At 38.4% G+C, this 20,635-nt stretch overlaps 1 protein-coding gene across 2 annotated transcripts in view; it reads left to right on the top strand.

Moving 5' to 3' along the window:
* The window catches only part of dph6 (diphthamine biosynthesis 6), a 251,339-nt gene that overhangs the window by 44,122 nt on the left and 186,582 nt on the right, over positions 1–20,635 (top strand). The gene's annotated exons all lie outside the window — the stretch shown is intronic.

Below are 20,635 nucleotides of genomic sequence, written 5' to 3'. Positions count from 1 at the left end.
TTACCTGCAGTATCTAAATGGAAATAAAGTGAAAGATACTGGCAAGGGCAGAAAGATATTGGCATGGAGTAAGGTTATGTGGGATGATGGATTCGTAGAAGACTGAAGTGACCATGTGAGCAAAGAGGCAAAGTTGAGCAGTGGTGGTGAAAATCTAGGTGGAGGTATTTGAAAAAAAAATAAAAAATTGAAGGAGAATAGTGGCAGCTGACAAAGGGGTTAACATCACTGAGGATGATGAGCACTGTGGTAAAGGTGATGGGAAATGTAGTATCTTCTGGAGTGTTATAAGTAGCAAAGAATTTTGAAGAATCAGAGGGATAGAACAATCAAATCAGGGCCATGAGGTAAGTGACTTGATCAAAAGTGCCATGCTGCATATAGGGTGGTCTAGATAGGGGAAAAGCTCAAGAGTAAATCTAGCCTAATCCACTGATGGTATTTAATCTTACAGAAGAAAGTAGATTGCCCTTAATATTTATTCCTTACTGGATAATTAAATATATTTACAAGGCAAGTGTGCGTGTTTAGGTTTCTGATTGTATTGCATTGGCATCATTTTGAGTTTATGATTTTCTGCTGTGCTGTACTATGTTACAAGTGGTCTTGCTGAAGTAGTTGTATGCCCCAACCTTTCAAGTTTGCATTTAATAGTAATTAAGGAGATAAAGACTGGACAGGAAGGGAGCCAGAAGCCAGAATAAGCAGCTGGGGGGAGTGGGAGGAGTACAAGCTGGCAGATAATAGGTGAGACCAGGTGAGGTGATCTGCCAGCTTGTACTCCTTCCCCTCTCCCTCCTCCTTATTTGGCTTCTGTCACCTCCCTTTCCAGTCTTGATGAAGAGTCTGGGCCAGAAACATTGACTGTTCATTCTCCTCCATAGATGCTGCCTGACTTGCTAGTGTGTGCTTAGCCCACTGTTTTAATCCCTCTATAACCTTGATTATGTCGTTGGTTATGGCTCAAGTGTCATCTCTAAATTTGCTGATAGCACAACAATTGTTGGTAGAATCCCCAATGGAGATGAGAGGGCATACAAGAGCAAGATACACCAGCTAGTTGAGTGGTGTTGCTGCAACAACCTTGCACTCAATATCAGTAAGACGAAAGAGCTGATTGTGGACTTCAGGAAGGGTAAGATGAAGAAATCGAAAGAAGCTACAAAAAGTTGTAAAATTAGTCAGCTCCATCATGGGTATTAGCCTCTGTAGCATCCAAGACATCTTCAAGAAGCGGAGCCTCAGAAAGGCGACATCTATTATTAAGAACTCCCATCACCCAGGACATGCCCACTTCTCATTGTTACTATTAGGAAGAAGGTAAAAAAGCCTGAAGGCACACACCTAGCAATTCAGGAACAGCTTCTTCCCCTCTGCCATCTGATTACTAAATGGACATTGAACCCATGAACACTACCTCACTTTTTAATCTATTATTTCTGTTTTGCACAATTTTTAATCTAACTATTTAATATACATATATATATATTCTTATTGTCATCGATTTACTTATTTTTTCTTACTACGTTATCATGTATTACATTGAACTGCTGGTGCTAAGTTGACACATTTCACAACACATACCGGTGATAATAATTCTGATTCTAATTCCTAGGCATTTTGTGTATGTAGCATAGGAACAGGCCCTTTAGCCTGCCTTGTCTGCACCAACCATGATGTAAATCTTACCAATTCCAACTGCCTGCACGTGATCTGAATTTGTCGATTCCCTGCCTGCCTAAGACCCTCCTAAATTTTGTTATGTTATTTGCTTCTACCACATACCCTGGCAATATGTTTCTCTGTAAGACAAAAATGTGCCCTGTAACTCTTCTTTAAACTTACTTCCTCTTTGCCCTCTGGTCTTTGACATTTTCATCCTGGGAAAAAGACTAATCATCCACCCTTTGTACACCCCATCATAACTTTATAATTGATCAGGTCACCTGCCTGTTAATCTCTGATGCTCCAGAAAAAAAAACAAGTTTAACTTGCCTCTTCCAAGAACATCATGATCCACGCAATGTCCTTGTGAATATCTATTGCATTCTCTACAAAGCCTCTACATCTTTCCTGTAGTTGACAACCAAAATTGCACACAATACTGCAAATGTGCCTAGCTAAAGTTTTATACAACTACAACATGACCTCCTGACTTTTGTTCTGAGTTCTGACCAATGAAAGGTATGTCCTTTGTCTTTTCTTAACCGCTCTTATTTGCTTATGTTGCCTCTTCAGGGAGCTATGCATTTGTGCCCAAGGTCCCATTATTTACTGGATAATTTCCTCTTGCCAAAATACATCATCTTGTATTTGTGTGGATTAAGCTCCATTTGCTATTCCTCCTCCCAAATTTCTAGTTGATCTATATCCTGTTGTATTCTTTGATAACCTTCCTCACTTTCCACAGCTGCACCAGTGTTTGTGTTATCTACAAACTTAATCAGATCACCTACGTGGTCCCAGCACTTGTTCTTGTGGAACAGTATTGTTCAAAGACCCATAGTACAATTAGAGAATCTCCCCTCCACTGTTGCTCTGCTTTCTATGTCCCAGCCAATTTTGTTTCAAATTTGTCAATTCATTATGAATTAAGTATGAGTTAATCTTCTGGATCAACTTACCATGAGGCACTTTGTTGCAGGCTTTGTCAAGGCCCATATTAATATCATCATCAAACATCTTCATCACTTGTTAAAAAATTCAATCAAGTTTGTGAGACAGGACCTCCTCCACAAAAAGCCATGCTGACTTTCCCTAATAAGTCAATGATCGCTGTGGGGCTCATGACCTCATCTGTACACTACTGTAGGTCAATTTATAGATCATATTATAGGTCATCTAGATCATATTACACCAACTCCTTTTTTTTTGAGAAACATCTTCAATGTCTTTCCTGTCTCCTTTACCCATAACTCCAACAGAGGTGGGGCAGAAAGACTTTGTTCTCAAAAAGGTGATCATTCCATTTATCAGCCTTTTTCAGCCTTTTCCCTAACCTACTCATTCAAACTTTTACTTGCACAGCTGCTATAAATGTAAATCTGTCTTTCCCTCATTCCTCTCCTCATGCCTTTCAACTTCATCTTGTGTATGCCATCCACCTCTTTATCTCTAGATAATATCCCTGTAAATTATGGCTTTCTAGTTTCTTCAGATGCAAGGCTTACAGCTTCATATTTGCTATCGATGCCCTTCTCCTTAAAGAAATCTACTTCCCCTTCTCCTCTATAAACTACTGTACCAGTTCCAACCCTCCCCTTCAAGGTTCCTGAATATGTTTTTGCCTTCCCACTTCATGCCTGTGTATATATTGAACTGGTCAGGTTTCTGTTGTTATATCTTCCTGGAACTTGATCTTATCAGTGTTATATGATATCCAATGTGATATCAACAGGTAATCCACCACTCTTCATTCTCCCTACCTGTTCTACAACTTAAGATAAGACATTCTCTTATTCCTTTGCCCAGTGAGGAGCCAATGCACACAGCTCTTCACAGTTTCGACTGTCCAGTTGTGTTCAGAGGATCTATTGGCATAGCAGTGAAGCCTTACCTTTGTGGAGGGAGATCAGAGTATCCGGAATTGTTCTTTTAACGGCAGTAATAGTTAAGGAATGATTTGGAAGAATTCAGAAATATTTCATTTTTCTGACTGTAAATATTTATTGAGAGTAAATAGGAAACACAGATCCTGATAAAACTCAGTGATCATCCAGTCAGCAAAAGGACCATTTGTTGATGGCTGAGGATGTCTTTCTATATCCTGTACTGTCTACAGTATTGCTGAGATCAGTTTTTGAAGCAGAATTCTGTGTATATTGGAAAAAACGTTAGCAGGGCTTGGAGGAAGAATATGGGAGAGAAATTAATTGAATGGCTTTACAAAAGACCAAATAGATTGAATGGGTGCACTGTAGGATTCTGTGGAAAACCTTACGTAACAAGGTCTGTTCACTTTTCTTAAACAAAGGAATCATGTCTGGCCTGTGACAATACATGTAATTTCTTGGGGGAAAAATCCAAATGTCAACTGAAAATTTTGAAAAAGTTAGGGCCAATAATTGGTCCTTCTAATTACAATAATAAAATTTAAATCTTTCTCAAAAAGCAGAAATTTCAATTGATCAGGCATATTTCTTGGTCATCTTTATTTGCAGGTTTTCATTTATTGGATTAGTCAAATGTTTCTGTAAAAATTCTTAGGATTACTAATTTTATTATTATTACTTGTGGCTTGTGGTGTTTTCTGGGTGAATCAGATAATATCCTTGGCTGCTATTTCAAAGGTCATTTTAGATGTGGTTAGTGATAAACTGTTGAATTGTAGCCAGTTTTAACTGTATAAAGTTCAATTTTGCTGCACAATTTAAATCACTATTATTAAATTGGCTGGATTGACTTAGAACTTGTGGCAAACTGCACTTTAAACGAAACATAAATATAGGGGAACAGTATTAGTGTCTCTTCTGCAAATACACATGAAATGTCCTGAAAAAAAATTAAAGCATTCATTTTTCCGTGACAAGAAATTTCACTATTCTGGGGGTAGATGAAATGGTGAAAGTGCCAGTTGCAGAAGTAAAGCCTGGTACGCTTGTTGTGGGTTTAAGTGCATAGAACACTCTCCATTGTTACATTTGTTTCCTAAACCATAGACTAACTGTAACTGGGAATCTAGGGGAAGAGCAAAGGTCTTTAATGCAAGTTTTCATTAAGTTTGCAAATAAGGATAAGAGTAAAATAAATCAAGTAGTCATGGTTCAGTATGAGATCAGTTTTAAAATCCGATATAGAATGCTGAGCTTCAAGGGTTCACCAAGAGTGAGATGCAGTTGGTGTAATGATTCTTGTTTATAACAGAAAAAGAATTCAGCATCCTGTAAGGGCGTGGTTAATCAGACATACTATCTTATGCTTGTAATGGTGCAGAAGAAGGCAATTCAGTCCTTCTAATTTGTGCCAGTTTTCAGGGATCAGTCTCATTGAATTAATTTCCCATCTCGTTATTCCTCTGTACCCTGCAATTTATACTTTCTCTCAGATTCATTTTGATTCTTTTGCAATTAATTTACACCAGGAAGTGATATTTAGTAGCCAATTAATCTCCCAGCACACTTTTGTGATGGGGAGGAAAGTAGAGCTTTTGGAGATAACCACGTGGTTGCTGAGGAAAAGTGGAGACTCTGCACAAACATACCAGGATTGGACCAAGGTCTACGAAACTATGAAGCAGCAGCACTAACTGCTGCAGTTCTGTAATACCCTATTCATGAAGCCACCTTAGTTTCAGCATTTGAATTGGTTCCTTTCTGATATTGATCTGGACCTAATTAATTTATTTAAAATATACAGCTTGAGGTCCTCTGTGGCTGCAAATGTAGCTGAATATTTTATACTGTTGCTGAAGCTGAAAGTCTTTCCTACTTGGAAAAAAAGCATGTGTTTTAAGGTGACTAGACTAAAGGATAGTGTCAGATTGAGGGCCAGGGCAAGGTCAAAGTGCTCTGAAATGTGATGCTGCCAAGAGAAGTTGTGTATTCATTGAGTGAAGTGATTGATATTCCATTAGTAACTTGTGACTAACAGAATACTGAGTGTTATAGAGTCACAGAAAATCTGAAAATGTAAAGGTGGAATGTAATTTCAACCCAAAATAATTTGTAGATTTACTCTATGAAGATATATTCAGTTTAAAAAAAATAGCAGTGTGTACCAGAATGTAGGCGGGAAATGTTTAAGTTATTTCACTGAAGACCATTTTGGTAATGGTATTTTAAGCATAATTGAAGCTGTTATGAGAAGGGACATAGATAGGAATACTCAGTGAGAAGGAAGCCAATTTCAGTTTAAGAAGCCAGACTGGGGGAAAAATAACACCAGAAAGTTTGTCATGTGCAACAATAGACCTTCAAAGTGGAGATAGCTCAGTTGTAAATCAAATTCCCGTAAGGAAGAATGATAGATCAAATAAGGTCAGAAGTCATTGGATGAAAAATGTAATAAGGTTTAATGTAAAATAGAGCAGGACAAATTTATGACAAATGTCAGATACAAAATACAATCAGAAGCAAAATATAAAAAGTGGATAGAGAAATTTGATAAAGGAATATTGAGAACAGCAGAGTGTGAGAAAAGATCATCAGTTAACAACAAAGAGAAACCAAAAATCTTTTTATAAGGTTATAAATATTGAAAAAATAGTTAAAGAAAGGGCAGATTTTATTTGAAATCAATAAGGAAGTTATTGTGTTCAGATATAGGGAATGACAGTGATATTGAATGAAAACTTTACACGTCTCTTCACAAGTGGTGAAGTTAATGTGGGGATGTAAGTATTGCACAGAATGAATTTGTATAGAAGGGGAGGTGCTTAATTGGGCTGACATCAATCAGTTAAGGAATCATTTGGTCCAGAAAGAATGAAGTATTGCTTGCTGAAGGAAGACAAAATGCAAATATTATGGCTCGCTCTTCTTAAGGAGGACGTAGATAGATTTCTAGGCTGGCTGGTGGCGCAGTGACATCAGCGCCGGACTCTGGAGTGAAGGTTCCCAAGTTCGAATCCAGTCAAGCCGTTCCTGGACACTTTCCATCCGTGCCGGGTTGAGTGTCGAGCTCGCAACTCGGCCTTGTGAAAAAAAAATCACTGTGTTGTGACAAGGATGTGGGGGACCACTCACAGAATCTTTCCTCCAAGACAACCACTTGAAAAAATAAGTGGTCACCGAGGCTCTGGTAGAGTATGGCACACACACAAAAAAGATAGAATCCTGCAGGCAGAAGGTGTCAAAAGGTATGAGGTAGAGCACGATTATGATATTGCAACGGGTGAAAAACAATTGAGTAACAGTCTGTAACTATAGGCAAATTAGTTGATGGGGGTGCACAAAAACCTTATGATAACGATAAAACTAATACTCACTTAGAGATGCATGGGTTAATGAGAAACATACACCAAGATATTTAAAGAACAATTTTGAAGTTTGTAGTTGATGCAAAACTTGGCAGTGTTGAGGAAAGCAACCACACGTCAGGCGAACATGGACCGATGAAATAAGCAGACACTCAACAGTTTCATGCACTTCAGTGTGAGGCAATACTCTTTGTAAGGAGCAACAGTGATATTCAATATAACAGTGTTCCTAATTGTGAGGTTTAAGTGTAGCCACGGTAGCCATGGCAGGGAGCATGGATGTAAAAAAGCCAAATGTACAGATGGAGCTCAGCTGGGAATGGAGTGAGATTTGCACTCAAGAGTCAGAACATGGCTGGGATCAGGAACCTGGAGCTGGACTATGTTTGGAACCAGGAGCTGGAGACCATAATGTGCTCAGGATTATTGTCAAATGTATTTACAGAGAGAGGAGTTGAAGACGAGAGAGCAGAGAGTGAGTTGATTGAGGTGGAAACAAAAGTGCAAATAAGTGGGGACTGCCCTTTTATTTCTATTCTCAGTTTACAATCTCCTACTAAACACTGCTATGAGTAAATATACTGCTCAGTCTCAAAGAGCCCAAATTTTTGTCTTGCAAGATATCTTACTCATCCCTTTTGTGGTCCAGTTTTTCCTACTCTGTTGTGGTATGAAAATGTTCCAACAGGTTTTGTAAGCACCATTGATCTTTCATAAATCTTCATGACTTTCCCCAGTCATGTTTTAGTTTTCTAAGTGCTCTGGTATCAAGTCAATAATAATAGGTTTCAGTATTTTCCTTTCGTCCAATGTCAGTTCCTTTTTATACTCTCTCTACTTTGGTGAATGACAGAGATGTACTTGACATCTTTCAATCCATGAAGGCTGTGATCTGTGGGAGGAAAAAACCTACGAAAGCACTGTCTCTCTAGAGTCTTTGAATTTCCAAATGCATACTGTGAAGCCACTTTGCTTTTTCGTGTTTTAATTCCAAGTGTTATCATATTAATACTGTACAAATACTAAACACTTAACATAATCACTCTGAAGAGTTTTTTAATAACATAAGCAGGAGTTAGCCACTTGACCTGTCAGTTCTGCTGTAATGTGATCATGGATGATCTGGCTGTGGACTCAGCTCCACCTATTTGCCTTTTTCCCTATGCATAAAATTTATCTCGCTGTGTCTTAAGCATATCTTAAGAGGTAGCCTGTACTGCTTTCCCAGAAAATTCCACAGGTTCTCTGGAAAAATCAATTTCTCCTCATCTCCGTCCAAAATCTATTCCCCTGAATCTTGATGCTATGTCCTCTATTTTTTGTCTCACTTACCAGTGGAAACAACTTTCCTACCTCTACCTTATCTGCCCCTTTCATCATTTTATCTTTATAAAATCCCCTCTCATTCTTCTGAATTACAGCATATATAGTCCCAGGCAGTCATGAAATACAGTGGCAAGTAGGATCAAGGAGAGTCCTAGGGCATTTTGTAAGTGTATTAACAACAGAAGGTTAGCTAGGGAGAGAATGGGTTCTATGAGGAACCAAAAGAATAATCTGTGTATGGAGCCAGGTGATGCAAACAGGGTCCTAAATGCCTAAATGAATACTTCTGTTCTGTATTCACCAGTGACATGTAAGAGGACATGGTACATGGATGACCTGGAGCAAGTCAGTATTGAAGAGGTATTAGATATCGTGAGGTGCATAAAGATTAATAGGTTCCCAGGTTTTGATGATATCTATTCCAGATTGTTATGAGAAGCAAAGGAGAAGGTAGCTGACAGAGACTGCATTTTTGTTAGCCACAAGCAAGGTGCTAGAAGACTGGAAGATGGCAGTTTTGTTTTTGTAACTGGGTAATTATATACTCATAAGCCTTAAACTTATTGGAGTCAATCTTGAGGCATAAGATTTATGTGTATTTGGAAAGGCAGGGGCTGATCAGGAATAGTCAGTGTGGTTTTGTGCCAGAGAAATCCTTTCTAACTCATTTAATTGAAGATATCCAAGAAAATTGAAGGCAGGGCAGTAGGTTGGTCCAGAAGTTGAGTTACACAGAATCCAAGCAAAATGGGTAATTGGTTCCAAAATTGGCTTGGTGATAGTTTGCAGAGGATAGTCATGAAAAGTTGATTGGACATTTGTGACTCGTGATATACTGTTGGGATTAGTGCTAGAATATTTTTCATATATATATAAAAAAAACTCAGATGAATGTGGGAAGAATGTTTGTTAAATTTGTAAATGACAAAAACTGGTGATGTTGAGAGCAGTGAAGAAGGTTATATGTGCTTATACGTGCCTTGTGTTTTGTTTGACTGCCGACTCTGTGTTTTGCACCTTGGCCCTGGAGGAACAATGTTTTATTTGGTTGTATTCATGGGTATTCATGTATGCTTGAATGACAACTGAACTTGAACTTGAAGGTTGTCTAGGCTCCTGGCAGAATATGCTGTTGATCAGACGGAAAGTCGGGCAGTGCTTTGGCAGATGGAATTTAATCCCAACAGTGTGAGCCGATGAGAGTTAAAAAAAGGGTAGAACATATATAATAAATGGTAAGGGATCAATAAACGTTTTGCAAAACTCATTAAATTCACATTTTGAAACATGTATAATCAATTTAGATAATAAATAGAGCTATTATATAATCACATTCTTCAGTTTTAAGATACTTAATTGAAATTTTAAAAATAACTGCTAAGTTTCGAGGAGCCTGCACAAGTCTTCCTGCAGCTGACCAAATCTTGCAAGGAAACAGATCAGATGCAACATGGGGAAAATTGGGAGTTGGGTTAGGGGTGAAAGCTTGATTTGAAGCTGAAATTGAATCTGCAATTAAGGTTGGAAATGAAGCTGAAGCTGGAGTTCCCACTGAGGTGGAAGCAGCTACTGTGATACTCACTGAAGTAGGTATGAGAGAAGTTTGTGTTGGTGGTATATGCGCAACAGCAGCTTTAGGCTTTGTAACTGATTCCACACTCTTTCCAAAATGATTTTTTGTGTTTTCTGTCATTTTGGCAGATAGAAAGTATACATTTAGTTTTCCTCTATTTTCATTATCCAGTTAAAATGTTACTGTCCTTTACTGTAAGGGACCACATTCACTGTTGCTAATTTAATTTTATATAGCACTTAGCTTTAAAAATAGTTTTTCAGCTCAATTTCTAATCCTAATATTTTGCTTTCTCCTTCATCCAATCCTAAGCTAAACTTTACACATTTCTATACGCTTTCCAATTTTCAAGATTATTTATATTTTATGTCAATATTATCAATGTCTTTCTCCAGTTTACTCTTCACTTTTCTTAACAGTGGTTACAATGGTTAACAGTTGTTAAATCTAGTGACATGGGGGACAGCAGAGCTTCACTTCCAAATGAACTTATTGCTTTCTGTGCTCGCTTTGACCACCAGAACATGAGAAACTAGCACACAACTCACATCTCCCAATGATCCTTTGGTCTCAGTATCTGAAGGTGACGGATGGACTGTCTTTCAAGAGGGTGAGTACAAGGAAAACATACCTGTCTAACCAACTGGCTGGTGTGTTCAAGGATATCTTCAACCTATCGCTTTGAGAGTGCGTGCTACCCTCCTGCTTCAAGCAGACTTCAGTCATACCAGTGCCTAAGAAGAGCATGGTAACCTGCCTTAATCACTATCACCTAGTGCTTAGTGATGAAGAGTTTTGAGAGGCTGGTATTGAAGCATATCAGCTCCTGTCTGAGTGGTGACTTGAATCCGCTCCAATTTTCCCACTGGAGCAACAGGTCCGCTGCAGATGCCATCTCATTGGTTCTTTATACAACCCTGGAACATCTGGATAGCAAAGATGCATGCATCAGGATGCTGTTTATCAATTACAGCTCAGCATTTAATACCATTATTTCCTCAAAACTAGTAGTAAACTTCAAGACCTGGGGCTCAATGCCCACTTGTGCCGTTGGATTCTGGTTTCCTCACTTGCAGACCCCAGTTAATTTGGATTGGCAAAATCAACTCCTCCACAACCTCTATCGACACAAGTGCTTAGCCCCTGCTCTACTTGACTGTGTGGCTAAGTACAGTACAGCTCCAACACCATATTTAACTTTATTGATGACACCACTATTATGGGCCGTATCAAAGGTGGTGACAAATCAGCATACAGCAGGGTGATTAAAAATTTGGCTGAGTGATATCATCATAACAACAACCTCTCACTCAACGTCAGCAAGGCCAAGGGGCTGATTGTAGACTTCAGGAGAAGGAAACCAGAGGTCCATGAACCAGTCCTCCCCAGAGGATCAGAGGTGGAGAGAGTCAGTAACTTTAAATTCCTGGGTGTCACTATCTCAGAGGACCTGTCCTGGAGCTGTCCTATAAATGTAATTGCAAAGAAAGCACAACAGCATCTCTATTTCCTGAGGAGCCTGCTGAAACTCAGCATGATATCAAAAACCTTGACAAACTTCTATAGAGACTGGCTGCATTACTGCCTGGTGTGGGAACACCAATGACTTTGAATGGAAAGTTCTACAAAAGGTAGTGGATTTGGCCCAGTACATCATGAGTAAAACCCGCCCAAACCCATTGAGCACATTGACATGAAACACTGTAGTAGGAAAGCAACATCCATCATCAAAGATCCACATCACTTAGGCCATGCTCTTTTCTCGCTGCTGCTGTCAGGTAGAAGGTACAAATACCTCAGGAGTCGCACCACTAGGTTCAAAAAAGGTTACTACCATCAGGCTCTTGAACAAACACTCATCTATTGATGTTCCCACAATCAATGATCTCACTTTAAGGACTCTTTATCTCGTTATTTTATGCTCTCATTATTTATTGCTATTTATGTTTGCATTTGTAGAGTTTGTTGTTTTCTATGCTCTTGCTCTTTCATTGATCCTGTTTATAGTTACTTTTCTGTAGACTTGCTGAATATGCCCACAGGAAAAAGAATCTCGGGGTTGTATGTACTCTGATAATAAATTTTACTTTTAACTTTATGTATTTTTTGTAGTGCTGCATTCATCAGTAGTGCTTGTTCATCACAAATGAGTTAAGTATCCAAATGTTTGGGGAGGTGTTCTTGTGGTGTGGAAAACTTCATTCACTTCTACACAACTATGAACAGACTCAATGACTTGCAGACTCACTCTCATGGACTCTTTATAAATCATGATTTCAATCTTATTTTGTATTTGCAGAGTTTGTTTTTTTTTTGCATTTGGCTGTTTGTCAGTCATTGACTGTTGATGTATGAAATCTTTTTTTACTGGGCATCTCTCAAGATGGGGCTTGTTAGCCCCTTGCTAACAACCACTGGACTCAGTGGTGAGAAAGCCACCTTTCTCAAACTCTTTACATCTAGGGTTGGTATGACTTGGGTCCCACCAAAACCGGGAAGATGGGATGTCTTGACCACCCGAACCCCGGTCTGGGCGAATACTGTGTAAATATTGGACTAATGTAATTAGCCATCAGCAAGAAATAACAGATTATACACTGCATACAATTATAAAGTAAGTGTATTTACAAATGTCAGCTTTATCGAACAGTTAGTAGGAAAAAGAGAAGGAAAAAAAAAAAGGGTCCATTACAGTTAACCCTGTCCAGATGTGCACATAAGTTGGAGCTCATCTTGAAGTTGTCTTTAACTCACGCACTGGACCCACGGTCTGTGTGAAAATACACATCACCTTCCGAATGTCACTCGAAATCCACCTCGAACAGATGGGCTCCCCCATGGGAGTATTGGTCCTTCCTTCTTGAAGCTATTCTTCTGCACAGAACACTTTGTGCAACAGGGATGGCATCCTCAGCTATTTTCCTTCCTGTCTGCTCCCAGCACCTGCCAGAAAAAACCTCGACCCATGCCAGTGTCCCTCACAAAAAACCTCTGCACCCAACATTCTTTAGAACCATCTCCCAATTCCTTCCTCCTAATTGGCTGACACAACATTCTTAAGTTGAATAAAATAACCCCTTATCTCAGCTCAAACCCAAACATACTAAAAGCAGAACAGACTGCTCTTACAGAACTGCTAAAACGGAATATCTACAGCAGGGCATTACATGTATAATTTCCATAAAATTCTATTCTTTTTTTCCCTGTAATTGGCTGCAAGGAAATTAATCTCAAGGTGGTATATTGTAATATAAATGTACTTGGGTAATACGTTTTCTTTGAATTTGCACTTAAAGAAGGTGGAACGACGACTAATCCAAAATTGAGATAATATACAAAAAGAATGTCGGAGACCTTTGCTCAGGAGTGAAAAGATTGCAGTAAGAACTGAAACAACTCTTTAAAATAACAGAAAGACCTGAGAGAGTGGATTTTAAAAAGATTACATCCACTGTGGGAGAGTTGAAATTTGGATCTCATAAATATAATACTGTTTGAATAAATCCAAGAGAAAACTCAAAAGAAATTTTATCACCCTAATAATGTAGAATGTTCTATCAAAAGTAATTGAAGCAACTTTTAGTTATGCTTAGATATGCATGGCAGGCAGAAAAGATGTAATCTGTGTGAAGTACAGACACCAGAACAGATAAGTTGATATTAATTATAACTGTTACGTTAAACCAAACAGAAATATAACCCTCATTGTAAAAATATTGTTTTAAATTTTGTTTAATGAATCATTCTACTTGCTGTAAAGCTTTTCTAGTCATAAAAGCAGCAAAATGAAAACACATAATTCCACTCTGTAATATTATCTGTATTTTTATCCCTTAATCATTTCAAATGTGGCTTAAATTTGGCAGAAATATTATTTCAATTACTACCTAATTAGCACCAAAATGAAAGCAATAATTTTGGGACATAAAACTTTTTCTTGCCTTGACAGCATTCTTCATGTTGATTAACTGACAAAGCTCACCAAGTCTATCATAATGAGAGACTAATGACTCTTCATTTAAAATCAAAGGAACTTAATGCAACAATATTAATGACTGCACAATCTTTTGTTATAACTGAATTAAATGATTATCAAGAGTTTAACAAGGTCCCATGTAATAAAGTGGGACAGATTACACAGACAACTAAACCATAGCTTAAACAAATAGCACTTCTTAACATGATTGAATAAAAATCTTATTATGTAATTTACATTAGCAGCACTTAAAAATGCAGTTATGCTACCATTTTTGAACCAAATCACAAAATTTCCATGTTGTGCTTAATATGATGTTGACACACAAGAACTGTGGAAAGCACCATTCTATGTTAGCAGCAATCAATCATAATTATTTTTTCTAATGCTGTTTTGAATATAGCACAATTTCAATATCTCACATCTGAATCTCGTACAAATCTCTCTCCATCTTTCTCAAAGTCTTTCTCCATTTCTCTTTCTGCTTCTCATTCCCACACCTTTGAAGTTGTCTTATACTCTCATCCTCTGTCTTTATCACCCTTTTGGATTGATTTCTCTCCCTTTTTTCCTCTTGATTCTTTCTCTATGTATCACTATCTGTGACTTTCACTTTCCCTCTGCACATAACATTTTACAACCCACCATCTCTGTTGCTCTGTCTGTGTCCTTCAGTGTCAACCTCTATTTATTTATTTATTCATTTCTTGCCAACCTCCACTCACCAACCCTTCCACCCCCCTCCGCCCCTCCACTCCTTCACTCCCCCCTCCATCCCTCCTCCATGACTCCCCCTCCCTCCTCCCCCCAAAAAATATTTGGATACTCAACGCATTATTTGTGATGAACATCTAATACTGATGAATGCAGCAATGCAAAACATACTAAAGAGAAAAATTCAAGGTAAAATTTATTTTCAGAGTACATACATGTCACCACATACAACCCTGAAATTTTCTTTCCTGTGGACATATGCAGCAACTCTTTCAATAGTTGGGAGAGCTTTGCCTGTGATGGACTGGGATTCATCTATCTACCACTTTCTGCAGCCTTTTCCATTCCGGGGCATTGCTGTTTCCATACCCGGCCATTGCTGTTTCCATACCAGGCCATGATCCAATCAGTTAAGATGCTCTCTACAATGCATTTTTAAAGCTCTGTACTGGTGTCTCTATGTTCTTTTTCAAATATGGAAACAAGAATTGCTTTCCAATTGTGGCCTAACCTAGTTTATCATAGTTTGCACAAAATGCTGGTGGAACACAGCAGGCCAGGCAGCATCTACAGGAGAAGCACTGTCGACGTTTTGGGCCGAGACGTCCTGACGAATGGTCTCAGCCCGAAACGTCGACAGTGCTTCTCCTATAGATGCTGCCTGGCCTGCTGTGTTCAACCAGCATTTTGTGTGTGTTGTTGTTTGAATTTCCAGCATCTGCAGATTTCCTCGGGCTTATCATAGTTTGTCTGCTTTTAATTTCTACCTGTTTAGAAATAAATCCCAATGCTTGTTTTGGTATTCTGGTGATTTATGTGCCTTTCTTTGCTCTAACCCTATCAGAACATTATTGGTCCAGATTTCACAGTGAAAATTAACAACGGGCTAGTAGATTCACCTCTAAAATGGAGGATATATTTCAGCAATAGCTGAAGTACATTCCCGGACAGTTAAAAACTCAGAAATCCAAGTATCACTGTTGGTGGTTCACCACTTTTCTGCAGAGTGCATTGTTGCAACTTCCTCTGGTGTAATCAGATAAAATCAGGGAATCTATTGGAGCTCTTCGAGGAAATAACAAGCAGGATAGACAAAGGGGAGTCAGTGGATGTTGTTTACTTTGACAAGGTGCCAAACATAACTTTGCTTAACAAGTGTGGAAATACACCTGTAACCTGAAGCCTTTATGAATTCTTAATTTTTGCAAAATGTAATGTGACAAAATGGAACCTGTTTGATCCCAGAGTGCTTTGCTGGTTTGGATGGAGGCGTACAAAAGTCTGTGTGTGTTTTATAGCGGGAGGTGAGTTTATGATAAATGTTTTGATAACAGAGCAAAACAAGATATAGTTGCCATGGGGATAAAAGCCTCAAAAGATAAATGGACTGATTAAGGAACAGATGCTATGGATCCAGATAAGGAAGGAATGCCATGGGGTGGAAAAACTGATGAATTACTGGTCTCTGTAAAAGTATAAAATAGTTCGTTCTGAGCTGTAAGATTAAAGCTACTTTCCAACAATTTAACATATGGAGGTAGATCTTCCCTAGCAAATAATAAACATGCTTATAATTTGATCCACTATGAATTTTTTGTAGTTTGTTACTGTAGATTAAAATATCTAGCTGAACAGTACACGACACAAACTAAGAGCCCGTGCATGGTATTTCAGGAAAGATGCCAACATGGATAGAAGATCGGCTAACTGGCAGGAGGTAAAGAGTGAGAATTAAAGGGGCCTTTTCTGGTTGGCTGTCGGTGACTAGTGCTGTTCCATAGGGGTTGGTGTTTAGACCATTTCTTCTCACATTATGTGTTAATGATTTGGAGGATGGAATTGAGGGCTTTGTGACCAAGCTTGCGGGTGAAATGAAAATAGGTGGAGGAGCAGATAGTATTGAAGAAGCAGGGAGTCTGAAGAAGGACTTTGATGGACTGGCAGAATGGACAAAGAATTAGCAGGTGGAACATAGTATAGGGAGGTGTATGATTATGCACTATAATAGAAGGATGAAGGTGTAGACTATTTTCCAAATGGGGAGAACATTCAAAAATTAGAGATACAAAGGGACTTGTGAGTCCTTCTGCAGTATTCCCTATTGGTTAACTTGCTGGTTGAGTCAGTGGTAAGGAATGCAAATACAATGTTGTCACTCATTTTGAGAGAACTAGAAGATAAAAGCAAAGATGTCATGCTGAGGCTTTATAGGAATTGGTCAGACCACACTTGGAGTATTGTGAGCAGTTTTGGGTCACATATCTATGAAAAGGTATACTGGCAGTAGCAAGGGTCCAGAGAAGGTTCGCAAGAATGATTCCAGGAATGAAAGGCTTAATGTATGAGAAGCATTTGATGGCTCTGGGCCTGTACTTGCTGGAGTTTAGAAGAATGAGGAGTGATCTCATTGAAACCTATGGAATATTGATAGTCCTAAATAGAATGGATGTGGAGAGGATGTTTCCCATAGTGGGAAAATCTAGAATCAGAGGTCACAGCCTCAGAATAAAGGGACACCCATGTAGAACAGAAATGAAGGGGAGTTTCTTTAGCCAAAGGGTAGTGAAATGTGTGGAATTTATTGGCACAGATGGCTGTGGAGGCCAAGTCATTGGGTATATTTAAAGCAGAGGTTGTAAGGGTGTCAGAGGTTATGGGGAGAACACAGGAGAATAGAGTTGAGAAAGGTAATACATCCACCATGATGAAATGGTAGCGTGGGCTGAAGGCCTAATTCCGCTCTTGTTTCTTATGGTCTAATTCAATATTGCTCTCAGTGCCAAATCTTTTAAATGTTGAGTAGCTTTGCTTGAGCTGCAGCTTTTAAAAATTGCAGAAAGGCATATTCTGACCACATGTATGATCATCTTGAACATATGAAAGGGATGTGAATGAAATTTGCATTATCACTGCCTTACTATAATTGTACAGCTATAAACATGATCCCGATAACTGAAATTAATTATTGGGATCATGAGGCCAGTGTCAGATCTGAGCCAAACCTGTCCAGTGAGTAAATGTTAAACTGCAGTTCGGTTTGAAGATGTAAGTTGTTCAACTTCAATAAAGACTTATTCTCATTTCCCATTGCTATCAACGTCAATACTGTCACACTGTTTAAAATTATCTCTGCTTACTTTGCAAAGGGCTTTCTTCAGTCAAGTTCTGTCTTTACTGGATGTACTATAAAATCTGTTTTCACTGCTTTTTTCTCTTGCCACCGAGGATGTGGAGCAGAAACATCACACTTGTCTAGCTGATCTGTTCTTGCACATGGAAACTTATGATGCTTATCTTGGAAAAAATTGACAATTAACTGATTGTTATTGATCTTTATTTCCCTTTGAATTAATGGCAAGCAAGGAATTAGGTGTGTTGTGCTCAGAAACATTGTCTGCCTGGTGAAAATGTAACTGGTGAATAAAGTAATCTGGTTGAATCCAGGATTATATTTAAATTACAGAAAATACTTATGAATGTGATTCTCATGAATGACAATCAACCTGAAGTGTTCATTTTGTTTCCCTCTGATCTAATATGTTGAAGAATTCTGGACTTCTCTATTTTCATTTCAGATTTCAAGCATCTGCTTTTATTTGGAGTAATAGGAATTACTGGAAGAGCTCAGTGGATCAGTAAGCATCTGTGGAGGAAAATGGACATCAAATGGAAATGGTCCTGACAAAGGGTCTTGGCCCAAAAAGTCGACAGTGCTTCTCCCTATAGATGCTGTCTGGCCTACTGTGTTCCACCAGCATTTTGTGTGTGTTGCTTGAATTTCCAGCATCTGCAGATTTCCCTGTGTTTGCTTATCAAATGGAAACGTCTTATTTTCCTCCACAAGTGCTTCTTGCAGCTTCTCATTTCATTTTTGCTCCAGATTCCAGCATCTGCAGTTTTGTGTGTCCCCATCTGCTATTTTTTTGATGAATTGGATTGAATCTTAGACAAATGTTGACATGTACATTGATTCAGAACACAGATGGATTGTTCATCAGAATGAAGAAACTGGAAGTCTTAGTTTAAGTTACAGGAACAATGGATTATGTTGGCTTTTGCTACAGAAATAAGTGAAACCAATAGCACTCGATTGTATTTATGAGGAGATTTGACAGCAATTTCTAGCAACCACTCTGTTGGAAATGAAGAAATTATTGTCTAGCCCTGTTAAAAGTTGCCCTGTACATGAAAAGCTGGTTTATAAAGAACTTCACTGAGAGACCTTACACTGAATGGCATGGATCACTGTTTAGATGCTGTACTTAGTGAACCCACCAGGGAATGTCTGGCTATTTCAGTGTAAGTAATGGTTTACAGTGTTGTTGATCTTAGTGGCTGCTGAACAATCTCCTTGGCACTGAAAATTGACTGTTGCAAGTTTTTAAAAAATTTCATTTTCCTCTTTTATCTTGCTGATATGTACTAAACATCTTTTATTTGCCTCTATAACTAAAGAGGAAAATGCTGTCTTCCAGTGTAAATTGTCCAGATTTATTCTTAGGATAAAGGATTGTAGGAGGGGGATAGAATGAGCAAGGTTGACTAAAGTTTGCTGGAATTTAGAAAAATGAGAGTGATCTCACTTTGACTGTGAGAGGTTTTGATGAGGTGGGTGACAGAAGATGTTCCTGTCACTAACAGTTGAGAACTTGGGGATAAAGACTCAGGCAAAGAGGTGTGCTATTTAGGATTAAGGAAGCAGAAATTTCTTTGTACAGAGTGTTGAGGTTGTTAATTTTCTTGGATATAATGAAGCATCAGTTCAACAGGTATCAATGGAGGAAAAAAATTATTCAAGGCACAGGATTGGTGGCAATTTTGGATGGTAAAAGTGAGAGATGTTTGGCTCACTCCTGTTTCTTGAACATTCTTATATTGTTGGTAAGATGGCAGCATGCTCAGATGTAGTGGCCTCTGTGGGTCCAATCAAATGTGCAAATATTCATCCTTAGTCACTTTTACCACTGTAAGACACTGCTGAGTATTAAGAAAATCAAATACAGCATGTCAACCCCACTAGTGAGTTGCTGGTTAGTGATGGAGCTGGACGTGTTTCTGCTATCATAATTATATATGCTGTTTGTGATGGTTGGTACTGTGTATTGCAACTTAGCCCCAGAGGAATGCTGTTACATTTGGTTGTATTCCTGTGTATGGCTGAATGACAATAAACTGAACTTGAATTTGAACTTGCAGTAGTACTAAGTTTGTGAGGCTGTGCATCTACAAATGAATGTTAAATATCAGTTTTGACTGATTGCTTGTTATCTAGTGAGTAATGGTGCATTGAGCAGTGCCTGAAAATGGTAAGGCAGCTGATAGTTGTGGAATTTGAGATGCATTCATTGACATTGAGTGAAATATTTGTGTATTTCTTCTCTTTATTTCCCCTGGTCTGACAAATATTTTTCATAAGGTATAAACAGAACCCTTAGAGATTGAATGAATATGGTGGATGGTAAATTGTCTCACAGGTGTGGCATGGCCTATCCTAATTTAAAACAATGCAGTCATTTTTGCACTGAGAGTTGTTTTGATTTGGATTGATCTTCCTGAGGGAATAAAAGGTTTCATTGCTATCATCTCCAGCTGAACAATTCAGATGAGAAGTCCAAACTGAGGTCATTATTAGTTGTACGTTGATCTACATTTTGTTATTTTTGCAAAGGGATGATGGAAATTCCCTTTTAAATGTACATTTGAATCTCGATAGCATTACACAAAATACTATTCATTTAACTTATCGTTTAAACGTTATAGTTCTCTTTTATATGTTTCAACGCAATTAATAAGGTACATCAGGACCGGCAAAAATTGGTCCAAGTTTTGACAATTTATTTCATCCTTAAGAAAATCTTGTGAAACATAGTTGAAATTATTTTGCTAAGGAGTGCAGATGAGCAAATGATTATAAAATTCAGGTGTCCTCAGGCAGTCCTGACTGAACAGTTTGTTGCCTGGACAATCATTTAAACTGCATCTAACATTTCTGAGAAGCAGTCCTTAAAGATGGAAACAATATGTTCTGAATGGGAAGGTTTTATATATACCCTGTTCTGTGGTCCTGGAGACATAGTCAAACCACAAATAGATCAACTTGAAATCACTGGGCAGTTTTAAATTGATGTTG

The sequence above is a fragment of the Hemitrygon akajei genome, chromosome 3, assembly GCF_048418815.1.
Source record: "Hemitrygon akajei chromosome 3, sHemAka1.3, whole genome shotgun sequence".
Lineage (NCBI taxonomy): Eukaryota > Metazoa > Chordata > Chondrichthyes > Myliobatiformes > Dasyatidae > Hemitrygon > Hemitrygon akajei.
This window is presented reverse-complemented; position numbering and strand designations above follow the sequence as displayed.